The 12,339-nt window shown below is 42.9% G+C and overlaps 1 protein-coding gene across 1 annotated transcript in view; it reads left to right on the top strand.

Moving 5' to 3' along the window:
- The window catches only part of LOC126100466 (uncharacterized), a 217,128-nt gene that overhangs the window by 118,948 nt on the left and 85,841 nt on the right, over positions 1 to 12,339 (top strand). The gene's annotated exons all lie outside the window — the stretch shown is intronic.

The following is a 12,339-nucleotide window of genomic DNA, read 5'->3' as shown; positions in this document are numbered from 1 at the left end:
ATTCCCAGTCAGTTATTTGCAAGCTTAATTTTTAATAAAAATACCTATCAGAGCATACGTTTCGTTGCTGGAAGATCTACTTTGGTTACGTGTTACAGACTCGATCCGAGTGCCTGTAGCGTCACGACTTGCTGCTTCACGAGAGTGTCGAAGCTTCAGCTCCAGGTCGACAGAGGGCAGCACCACACAAGCAGCGAATTACAGGCCGCTTCGATTCAACATCAATATTACTTCTTCGTCCCTCGTAGGTCAGAGACTCGTAAATCATAATAATGGCGCTTAGTAGCAAGTAATTGAGATACAATAAGGGAAAAATTTGCATAAATTTAGCAGTAAAGTGTGTTTGGAGAGAACCAGCCGTTGATGGTCAATTTGATTTTTGATTAGCACGAAAGTACGAAGCGTCATTATGCGAAATGCATCACCATGAATAATTATATGTTCTACAAACGTTTATCAGCTATACGACACATATCTTGTCTCTCGTTTTCTTAGGTAATCTTTAGCAATATCGTCTAATGGTAGGAGTCGTCCATCCAAGCTTTGGTAATTACATTTATTTTAATTTTTTGTTGGATTTCCTGTCAAACATACGTTAATGATCCCCACGAGATGAAAATCAAGTGTGAAATCTGCTTGATAATCATGTGTGTTTGTATGACAATATGAATACTTTAAACTATTTGTGTGTTGTTTCCGAGACATAGATGAGGAATAAGCTCAGTATTTGCCACGGCGAGTGAAAAACAGCTCCGGAACTCCACATTCAGGTTCGTTTGTTTACTGAAACGATCCTACCTCGTCAACCACTGTCAAACACTTTAAGCCAAACGAACAAGGCACTATTAGTATTCCGACAATTCAAAAAGAAAGGAGTCGGAGGCTGCAAAATTAAAACCGCTGAAGGGGTCGTAATGCCATTGCCTGCGGAAGAAGGTGCGGTGCGGTCCCTGTAAGAGCACTGAGGTCCCAAACTCGCCGCTAGAGGGACATGGCCGCTAGTGGAGGCTTTGAAAGCCTTCCTTATAGCGGAAGGAATGAGGGGAACGGAAATCCATCGAAGAAGCATACGGAGAGCACTACAAGTCCGTTGCAATTTCGACGTTCAGTCCGACCCTCCGGTCTTCAATAATGAGGACATCCTTCTGCTGGACAACGGTATCGGTAAAGCAGAGTGGCGTACTAGATCGTGTGACATCAACATCCGTCTGTGATGTATATATGCAGACTGCAACAACGAATGAGAATTTGTACCGACGCCAGGATTCGAACCCGAGTCTCCAGCTCACTAGGCAGATGCTCTAAACAGTATGCCACCGTGGCACAGCAGCTTTGCACAACTGTACAGACTACCCTAACCACGCCTCCCTCCTCAAGCCAAATTTCCATTCACAGCTCAGCCCATTTAGTATTCCTCCTAAATTCGAACGTCATTTCAGAGGCTCTCCAATTGTATTGGAATAGCGTCTCAGCATCGAACTAAACGAAGGATCCTGTCGCAAAAAGCAGGCTTAGATGCTTTTTCGTCATAGCTGTTTGAGACTTTATAAGGTCTCTGAAACTAAATATTTTTAGTTCACAACTGTCTTTCCTTGAATCTCTTGTATCACACCTTGGCACTTGCAATGAACATGCAGTGCACTTGATACTCTTGTGCCATTATTTGATGGATTTACGATCCTCGCACTCTTTCTGTTGTCAGGAAACACACTACACCCCTTCGCTCTTCTGTTTAAGCCTCCATTTCCCTGTAGTCAGCACGACTGAATGAAGTGAACAGTCGACGCGTGTGTAGCCACACTCTGTCGTCACGTTGGTGTGCACAAACCAAACAAACCAAACATCACCACGTTGGTGTGCGTCCATATCCGTCTAGTTGCGAGTCTTAGGGCTTCAGTGCTCTTACAGGAACCGCACCTTCTTCCGCATTCATGGCATCATGATTCCTTCAGTGTTTATCATCTTACAGCCTCTTGCTCTTAGTGATACTAATACATACAAATAATTAAATTCAAAAAAATTAAAAATATAGAAACAATATTTGTTTATAGATACAAAGGAATTAATGACATTAGCTATCGGTGGGCACTGATTTGAACTAACGGGGAAAGTTGAAAATTTGTGCAAGACTGGGATTCGAACCTGGGTGTGCTGAGTCAGATGCACTGACCTCTGTGCCATCTGGACACAGTGATCATTGCAACTGCTCAGACAACCCTACCGCACATATCTCTCCTCTTTACTAGGCAGACCCCCTGACCACTGTGCCATCTGGACACGATGATGTTCGGTTTGTGGAGCGCTCAAATGCGCCGTCAGCAGCGCCTGAACAAAGTCCCAAATTTTACACAGTGCAATTTGTATACAATCCAATCTGGCCATTGTCACTGATGATGATAATTAAATAATGAGGAAAACTCAAACACCCAGTCCCCGGGCAGAGAAAATTTCCAACCCGGCCGGGAACCGAACTCGTGACCCCGTGATCCAGAGGCAGCTAGCTACTAGACCACGAGCTGCGGACCCATCTGGACACAGTGGTCATCGTAACTACGTGGACTACCCTGGCACGCCTGGGTCTCCTACTTACTAGACAGATGCAATGACCACTGTTCCATCTGGGCACAGCAGTCTGTGCAGCGGTTCTAGGCGCTACAGTCTGGAACCGCGCGACCGCTACGGTCGCAGGTTCGAATCCTGCCTCGGGCATGGATGTGTGTGATGTCCTTAGGTTAAAATGGTTCATATGGCTCTGAGCACTATGGGACTTAACATCTGAGGTCATCAGTCCCCTAGAACTTAGAACTACTTAAACGTAACTAACCTAAGGACATCACACACATCCATGCCCGAGGCAGGATTCGAACCTGCGACCGTAGCAGTCGTGCGGCTCCAGACTAAAGCGCCTAGAACCGCTCGGCCACTCTGGCCGGCGTCCTTAGGTTAGTTAGGTTTAAGTAGTTCTAAGTTCTAGGGGACTGATGACCTCAGAAGTTAAGTTCCATAGTGCTCAGAGCTATTTGAACCCTTTGAACTCCTGGCAGACGCACTGACCACTGTCCCATCTCGACACAAGGATCATCGCTTATCTTATTCACACAGTGCCCCTTTCCCATTGTCCTCATTGTTCGCTTCATTTCTACGATTCCCGTACGAGTTCGAGAGTGGTTAGCATTCGCAATGAAGCGGTCATTGTGCGTCCCCACCTTAATTACACATTTAATTATTAAATGTTCATATGTAATATACTTTAGGTTACGAGAATGTCAGAAACCAAAGAGGAAATGCATTTTGCTGAAAGTAAGTGCCGGCCGGAGTGGCCGTGCGGTTCTAGGCGCTACAGTCTGGAGCCGCGTGACCGCTACGGTCGCAGGTTCGAATCCTGCCTCGGGCATGGATGTGTGTGATGTCCTTAGGTTAGTTAGGTTTAAGTAGTTCTAAGTTCTAGGGGACTGATGACCACAGCAGTTAAGTCCCATAGTGCTAAGAGCCATTTTGAAAGTAAGTGAAAAAAGGTTTGATTGTCAGCTTCTTCACAAAGTTTGAAATATCATTTTTTATTAGTATGTTGTAGCATTTACATTGATTTCCATACGGATATGTTGCTATGTGACAAAACGGATTATTTTCATATAATTTACTTTCGAGATGCTAACGAAAATGTCATATTTAACTGTTCGATGCATCTTTAATTCTCAGTGTAATATTTCATAATTGAAGCATCCTGCCACGTCATTTCTTACAACATCAGCAGAGCAAACCCAAGAGACACAGCGACTGCTGGAAATTTAAGTACAGATAAGACCGCCACAGTTCGCTTATTATTTGCTTAATTAACTGTTTCGCACCATCAAGTGTGTTGTAGTCAGGTCAGTGACTATCTAAAGACGATCTCATTTCATGACCAAAATGACAATTCAGCAAATAACACGCGGTCTCTGTCGGTTTTCTCTGTACATTAATCTTTAAGAAATCAATAATAAAGAGACATAGGATGCTACTATAATACCTGATATGAGTACTTCTTATTTCTGTAAGCTGTTCTTCACGTTTATGAAATATATATAAAAAAATAGATCGAAGAGGTCATTAACCATATCAAATGGCTCTGAGCAATATGGGACTTAACATCTTACGTCATCAGTCCCCTAGAATTTAGAACTACTTAAACCTAACTAACCTAAGGACATCACACACATCCATGTCCGAGGCAGGATTCGAACCTGCGACCGCAGTTGTCACGCGGTTCCAGACTGAAGTGCCTAGAACCGCTCGGCCACATCGGCCAGCAACATTAACCCTAATATCGTTCGAATTCCTTCTCCGGCATTACTTAGCAGATTACGGTTTTTATTGTTCCAGTATGTCGCCGTACACTTTCCACTGTGTTCCCTTTTTTATCATCTCAAATGATGGCTACAGTCACTGCTGGCTAAACTTTACTACGAGCCTTCCACGCGCTGCTCTTGTTCGGGGTATAGCGCATCTACATCTACATGGTTACTATGCAATTCCCACTTAAGTGCGTGGCAGATGGCTCATCGAACCATTTTCATACTACTTCTCTACCATTACACTCTCGAATGGCGCGTGGGAAAAAGGAACACCTAACTCTTTCCGTTCGAGCTCTGATTTCTCTCATTTTATTATGATGATCGTTTCTCCCTACGTAGGTGGGTGTCAACAAAATATTTTCGCATTCGGAAGAGAAAGTTGCTGAATGAAATTTCGTAAATAGATCTCGCCGCAAAGAAAACCGCCTTTGGTTCAGTGACTGCCACCCCAACTCGGGTATCATATCAGTGACGCGATAACACGAAACGGGCTGCCCTTCTTTGCACTTTTTCTATGTCCTCCGTCAATCCTACCTGGTAAGGATCCCACACTGCGCAGCAATATTCCAGCAGAGGACGGACAAGTGTAATGTAGGCTGTCACTTTAGGGGGTTTGTCGCATCTTCTACGTGTTTTGCCAACAAAGCGCAGTCTTTGTCTCGCCTTCCCCACAATAATATCTACGCGGTCTTTCCAATTTAAGTCGCTCGTAATTGTAATTCATAGGTATTTAGTCGAATTGACAGCCCTTAGATTTGTGCGATTTATCGTATATCAAAAGTTTATCGGATTTCTTTTAGAACGCATTTGGACGACCTCGCACTTTTCTTTGTTTAGTGGTAATTGCCACTTTTCGCACCATACAGAAATTACCTCTAGATCATTTTGTTATTGGAATTGATCGTCTGATGATTTAAGTAGACGGTAAATTACAGCGTCATCTGCAAAAAATCTAAGGGGGCTGCTCAGATTATCACCTAGATCATTTATGTAAATCAGGAACAGCAGAGGGCCTATGACACTACCTTGCGGAACGCCAGATATCACTTCTGTTCTACTCGATGATTTATCGTCTGTCACTACGAACTGTGACCTCTCTGAGAGGAAAATCACGAAACCAGTCACGCAACTGAGACGATACTCCATATGCACGCAATTTGATTAATAGTCGCTTGTGAGGAACGGTATCAAAAGCCTTCTGGAAATATAGGAATATGGAATCGATCTGAGATCCAAAAAATGGTTCAAATGGCTCAGAGCACTATGGGACTCAACATCTTAGGTCATAAGTCCCCTAGAACTTAGAACTACTTAAACCTAACTAACCTAAGGAAATCACACACCCATGCCCGAGGCAGGATTCGAACCTGCGACCATAGCAGTCCCGCGGTACCGGACTGCAGCGCCAGAGCCGCTAGACCACCGCGGCCGGCGATCTGAGACCCCTTGTCGACAGCACTCATTACTTCATGGTAATAAATAGCTAGCTGTGTTGCACAAGAACGATATTTTCTGAATCCGTGTTGGTTATGTATCAGTAAGTTATTTCCTTCAAGGTGATTCATAATGTTCGAGTACAGTATATGCTCCAAAATCCTACTGCAAATTGAGGTCAGTGATATGGTTCTGTAATTCAATTGGTTACTCCTGTTTACTTACTTGAATATTGGTATAACCTGTGCTACTTTCCGGTCTTTAGGAACAGACCTTTCGTCAAGTGAACGGTTATAGATGATTGCTGAGAAAGGTGCTATTGGGTCTGCATACTCTGAAAGGAAATGTTGGTGACGCCTGTGCTTGTATTGTATATTGATGATAACAAACAGAAAGCAGTTGGATAACTTAGTGAAACTTAGTACACGTAAATCACTTTTTAAACGTAAAGTGCACCGAACCATTTGTTGGGCGCCGATTCATCTTCCTTGCCATAATAAAATTGGTTCAAATGGCTCTGAGCACTATGGGACTTTCTGAAGTCATCAGTCCCCTAGAACTCAGAACTACTTAAACCTAACTAACCTAAGGACATCACACACATCCATGCCCGAGGCAGGATTCGAACCTGCGACCGTAGCGGTCCCGCGGTTCCAGACTGCGCGCCTAGAACCGCTAGACCACCGCTGCCGGCTGCCATAATAAAGATAACACTCTTCTAAATTTCTTAATGCGAGCTGTCCTTCGCTAAAAAGTATGCAAGCAAAGATGGATCTGAAATCAGTCAGCAATTCTTCATGTCCTAAGACAGTTTTATTTGATTCCGATGTTATACAAAAAATTTCCAGAGCCAACAATACATATTACGCTAAATAAAAATAAAAAGGGTACCTATGGTTTCCGCGCTAAGTGCTCCGGGAGATTCGTTGCCTGAGCGTGAGAAATTTCACAGGCATAAGCTTCTCAGCTATTCAGAAACTATTTTAACTAAAAGTTTCTTCAGAAAACTGAAAATTCCCTTTGTAAAATGGCAGATCTAATACCTATAACTTATAGCGGTTAAAAAGTGTTAATGGCAATTTTTTTGTTCGTTGCAGTATTTTAGTTCCTGGTTTTAGAAAGCAAAAAAGGAGTCTGCGAAATCAATGACACTCCAGTGACTCGGTAGGTGTTTTCGTTGCGTTTTAGAGTGAATCCCCGAAAAATATTTTCGCATCGAGACTGACGAGTGAAGAATACGAAGCCTACAAGTTCATGCAGCTACGCGGAAAGGTACTTCTCCTGCCCTCTGTTAGCAGAAGTGAGAAGCTCCACCGGACCTGTTACGGGTAAAGCGACGGCGTGAGGCTATTGCTGGTTATGCGTATAGTATTTGGCTCCGTAACTGATTGCGAAGCAAAGGCAGAAAATCTGTGAAATGGTCTTCCACACAAAAACAGTCGATCAGGCGGATAGTTCTCAGAGAACGACTAAAACAGAGTTCCAAGAATTTGCAGTGGTTTTCGGTTAAATGAAGAGCGTAAATTTCTTGTATGCAGCTGCAGCTGATCTTACACAACTGATTAAGAACAGAGTGCTTAAAATTACTCCTCGTACAGTTCTACATCGTCTCATACTATAAACGTTTTTCCTTCTCCATAGTATATAAAATTATTTTTCATTCATCACCAGCATCACTTTTATAACGTAACAGTACTGACATCACGAACTGCCACGTAAATAACATATCAGTGTGGAATACTCATCAAATTGTCACCTACGTTTAATTTTAAACCAGTTTTATTGTCTTTATTGTTTTATACAGAGTGTTTCTCACTAACGTTTAAAAACTCCCGAAGCGACGTACAAGACGTTGAGAAAAGTAATTTAATAGAAGACGCATGGGGCCGCAATTGTCGGGAAATACCACAGAAGTGGATGACAAATGTTAAACGTGTGACATCAGCAGATGACGTACCCCGTCGCACGTGCAGCAGAGATGCAAATATAGAGGGTATTTTCGAATATGTGCGTGAAGGAATTACTGAGCGATACAATATTTACATTCAAGTGAACTGTGCAAATTTCGAACACCTTTTGTAAATATGATACGTTGTAAACGTAAATGTTACAGAATTATTGTCCTCGCTGTAACCAAGCAAAAGTTGTTCTTTATTTTCTGTTTCTCCCTTTTGCCGCTTATTTTTTTGACTTTTTAGTAACTTTATTTAGTAAAGAACACGTTGGTCATTTACTGGTCGTGATGCAATTGGGAAGCTTATACTTATTCACTTACGACGCAATATGGAACGCTTTTGTCGGGCTCCACTTTGCAGTTAACCTGCGGAGACCGCGATACCGCTGAAGAAAATATTGAATGTTGCATCGATGTAAACATGTAACTGTCAAACGCGTTGCAATAAATACTGCCTTCCAGACGCAAGGCTCGAAACCTGAACTCCATGCACTCAACTGGCGCACGTAGGCACGGAGCTACACCGACGTGAATACTGGACTTGGGTTGGGACGATCAGATGCGACAGACCGATAGGTTCCATCGCTGCGCATACGGTGAGATGTCATCTGGTGCCGTCATATGTTCAAGGCCTGCCATCCACTTCTGGGGTGTTTCCCAACATTGTGGCCCCACGTGTCTCATATTAAATTACTTGTTTGAGCGTCATCTACGTCGCTTTGGGAGTTGTTAAATGCTAATGAAAACCACCCTGTATAGTACATCAACAATGCAATATGTTACAGTTTGGCTGAAGAGCGGTATTGTCCGCTGCCAGCCACCCAACTTGTGGGGAACTGAAATAACAACAAAGAAAAAATTTAAGATTACGTTACAAAAATAACTAGACCTTCCAGGGGATCCTGCAATTATGCTGACAACCTTCATGAAATAGGCTTATGGAGAAATAATAGTATTGGCACACACGGAATGTGCAAAAAGTCTCTCCGCAGAGCCGTATGATTGTTAGCCGCGCATGCCGTATGCCGCAGTGAATATACCGAAATGAAACTCAGTGAAATACACGTTATTAATTTATTGAATATTCATTTTTACTTACAAATTTTCACATTAAATGTTAAAAGTGTCCACCCCCCCCCCCCCCCCCCCCCTGTTGTTGAATACACAATTCAATTCGTCTAATCATGTTTCCAAACACAAGTTGTAACATTTCTTCTGTAACAGAAACAGTGAAAGTGGATTATCGGAAATATATAGAGTAGTTTATCCTCTGACAAAACGCTAGGACGACCACTTCTCGATGCATCTATCACTGAACCCGTTCTTCGAAATTTGTTAATCAAATCTCGCACAGTATCGCGGTGTGGGAGTGTTGTCTCCGGGAAAACTGAATTAAATGTTTGACGAACTGAAACTGTGTATTTACCGCCAGCTTTGAACACTTGTTCAATAAAAACACACGTTCTTCAATGGTTAGCATTTTAACAGTGACAAAAATGAAACACTTGAAGGGAAGTAACCCAGGCAGGCGAACAATCATTCGGCACGCGCGGCTATCATACGGCACTGCGGAGAGACTTATTGAACACCCCGTACTACGGCCAGCGTGGTACGCAACAAAACGGTAGGGGTACTAGCATATCATGTTACAAATCAAGCCACTCCCAATCCATTCCTTCGCGACAGGCTTAATGACAACTCAGCTATGAGTTTGTTGGAGGCTGAGCACTGGAATTCTTCTGGGCTACACAAATAGCTTTCTGTATTAAATTATCAGCTGGCTTCGTAGCAATTACATCTATCTTCAATGATTTCTATGTATTGAGTATAGAATGACAGTTCGGCAGACCTTTATAAGACTTGAAATCAAACAAGGCATAAGACATAAATGAGATTCCTTCGAAATTTCTAAAATCTTTGGTGGAAGTGACAACCAAACGATTGTTCAAATCAATGTGTAGTATCTGAGACTAGAGAGGTATCTCTAGGGCGTGAGTCGTGCTTGGGTAGCTCAGTTGGTAGAGCACTTGCCCGCGAAAGGCAAAGTTCCCGAGTTCGAGGCTCGGTCCAGCACACAGTTTTAATGTGCCAGGAAGTTTCATATCAGCGCACACTCCGCTGCAGAGTGATGATCTCATTCTATAGAAGTATCTATGAGATTGGAGAACACCATCCGCATAATCTCAGTGATATAAAACGCAAATAAACTCGAGCGCTCTTAGACTATCAACTTAACAGCTCATGCATCAAGTTGGTGACAAGAATAATACGCAGAAGAATGGAAAAGAAAATTGAATAACTGTTAAATCACGATCATTTGGCTTTAGAAAAGGTAAGGGCATCAGAGAGGTAAATCTGAAGCGCTTGATAATGGAGGCAAGGCCTAATGAAAATCACAGACCTTCCCAGGGCTCGTCGACCTAGAAATTGCGTACGACAATGCGAAAATGGTGCAACACGTTTGAAATTTTCAGAAAAAGGGGTAAGAATGGAAAAGCGTTCGGATCAAAAACGTATAAGCAATGTTGGAAATAAAACAGAGATTTAATGAGTGATTAAAATTCGGACTGAAAGGATATCGTAGCTTAGATTTGCTGATGACGTATATCCCCAACGACGTTGACGAAGAATCACGGAGTGTTTTGAGTGGACTGAACACTCTAATGAGAACAGAATATGAATTGAAAGTAGACCAAGGAACGATGAAAGTAATGAGCAGCAGAAATGAGATTAGCAAAAACCTTAGCGTCAAAAGTGGGGACCACATAATGGGAAAGGCGAAGGAATGCCTTGGAAGGAAAACAATACGTGACGGACAGAACAAGGAGTATACAAGGTGTTTGACTATTATACAATACTCATTCAATAAAAACCTGATTTTTTTAAAAGAATCTATTACGAGAATGGAATGCAACATTTATTTTTCAACGTAACCTCCTTTAAGTTTTTCGCACTTATGACAACACTGGACAGGTTTCTCAGTTCCACGTGCAAAGTATTCTTGGGACGCGTGTGTAGCCAGTTACGCACTGCTGCCTGGACTTCCTCACATCAGCGAACCTTGAACCACAAACAGCTTCTTTCAGTCGATTAAAAATGCCCTTTAAATTCCTGTTACAATATGTTGAGGAAATGCTTCCCCTCCACCCTCGTACCGTCGCGAAAGCTCCTGCACCCATCTATACGACTTTCTTTCATTTCTGGGGTCAGATATTTTGAACTCACCTCACACACACTTTCTTGAACATCAGAATGTTGTGAACTATATAGTGGGTTGATCAGACAATAACGTTCACGTTGCTGCAATATCACTCATTGTAATACCCCTCTTTTCCGGAATCAGCTCATTAGCTCTCGCAATGTTGTTCTGAATACACAGTGTGTCCTGGACGTGCTGAATCTTTAACATTTATAATAACCAGTTTGAACTGATTTGCTCACTCGTATTCTCGTGTTCGGCTCAAAACATTTCACCATATTGCACTGCCATCCGAGGGTGAATTGAGATTGATGATGATGATGTTTGGTTTGTGGGGCGCTCAACTGCGTGGTTATCAGCGCCCGTACAATTACCCAATCTTTTGCTCAGTCCAATTTCGCCACTTTCCTGGATGATGATGAAATGATGAGGACAACACCCAGTCATCTCGAGGCAGGTGAAAATCCCTGACCCCGCCGGGAATCGAACCCGGGACCCCGTGCTCGGGAAGCGAGAACGCTACCGCGAGACCACGAGCGGCGGACATGTGAATTGAGATTGCTTTCGACGCTTCAGTTAACAGAAGTCTAATGACACTCCGCTGCTCCTAGTTAGTGCAAACCTTCAAGGGTGTCACCATCTTTTTTCACAAATTCCTAGCATCCTGTTCGCGAGGCAGGCGTGCCAGAGCCATCTGATTGTACGAGGGCTATCCACAACGTACATTACGTTGTGGAATTAAAAATAAATAAAGTATTGGAAATTTTTTTTATTATATACAGATGAAAGCCACACTTAAATACTACTTTTCTACATAGTTGCCATTTAAATTAAGGCACTTATCGTAGCGATGGATGAGCTTGGAAATTCCTTCGTCGTAAAATTCGGTCGCCTTCGCCTTCAACCATGTGGTTACCTCTTCTTGAAGCTGTGCGTCGTCATCAAAACGCTGCATAGCCAACCACTTCTTCATTGCTGGGAATAAGTGGAAGTCGCTCGGTGCCAGGTCGGGACTGTACGGCGGATGAGGAAACAACTCCCACTTAAATGATTCGAGAACTTCACGAGTGGCATTTGCCGTGTGGGCCCGGGCGTTGTCGTGAATCAGCAAGATCTTTGAGACCAACTTTCCCCTGCGCTTGTTTTGTATTGCTCTTCTGAGGTTGTGCAGAGTTTGGCAATACCTTTGAGAGTTTATTGTAGTGCCACTTTCCAGGAAATCCACAAAAATCACACCTTTTCTGTGCCAAAAGACAGTCATTACGTGGTTGAAGGCGCAGGCGGCCGAATTTTACGACGAAGGAATTTCCAAGCTCGTCCATCCCTAATATAAGTGCCTTAATTTAAATGGGAACTATGTAGAAAAGTAGTATTTAAGTGTGGCTTTCATCTGTATATAATAAAAAAAATTTCCAATT

This window comes from Schistocerca cancellata, chromosome 9 (genome assembly GCF_023864275.1).
Source record: "Schistocerca cancellata isolate TAMUIC-IGC-003103 chromosome 9, iqSchCanc2.1, whole genome shotgun sequence".
NCBI lineage: Eukaryota > Metazoa > Arthropoda > Insecta > Orthoptera > Acrididae > Schistocerca > Schistocerca cancellata.
The sequence above is the reverse complement of the archived record's forward strand: the minus strand, read 5'-3'. Positions and strand labels throughout refer to the sequence as shown.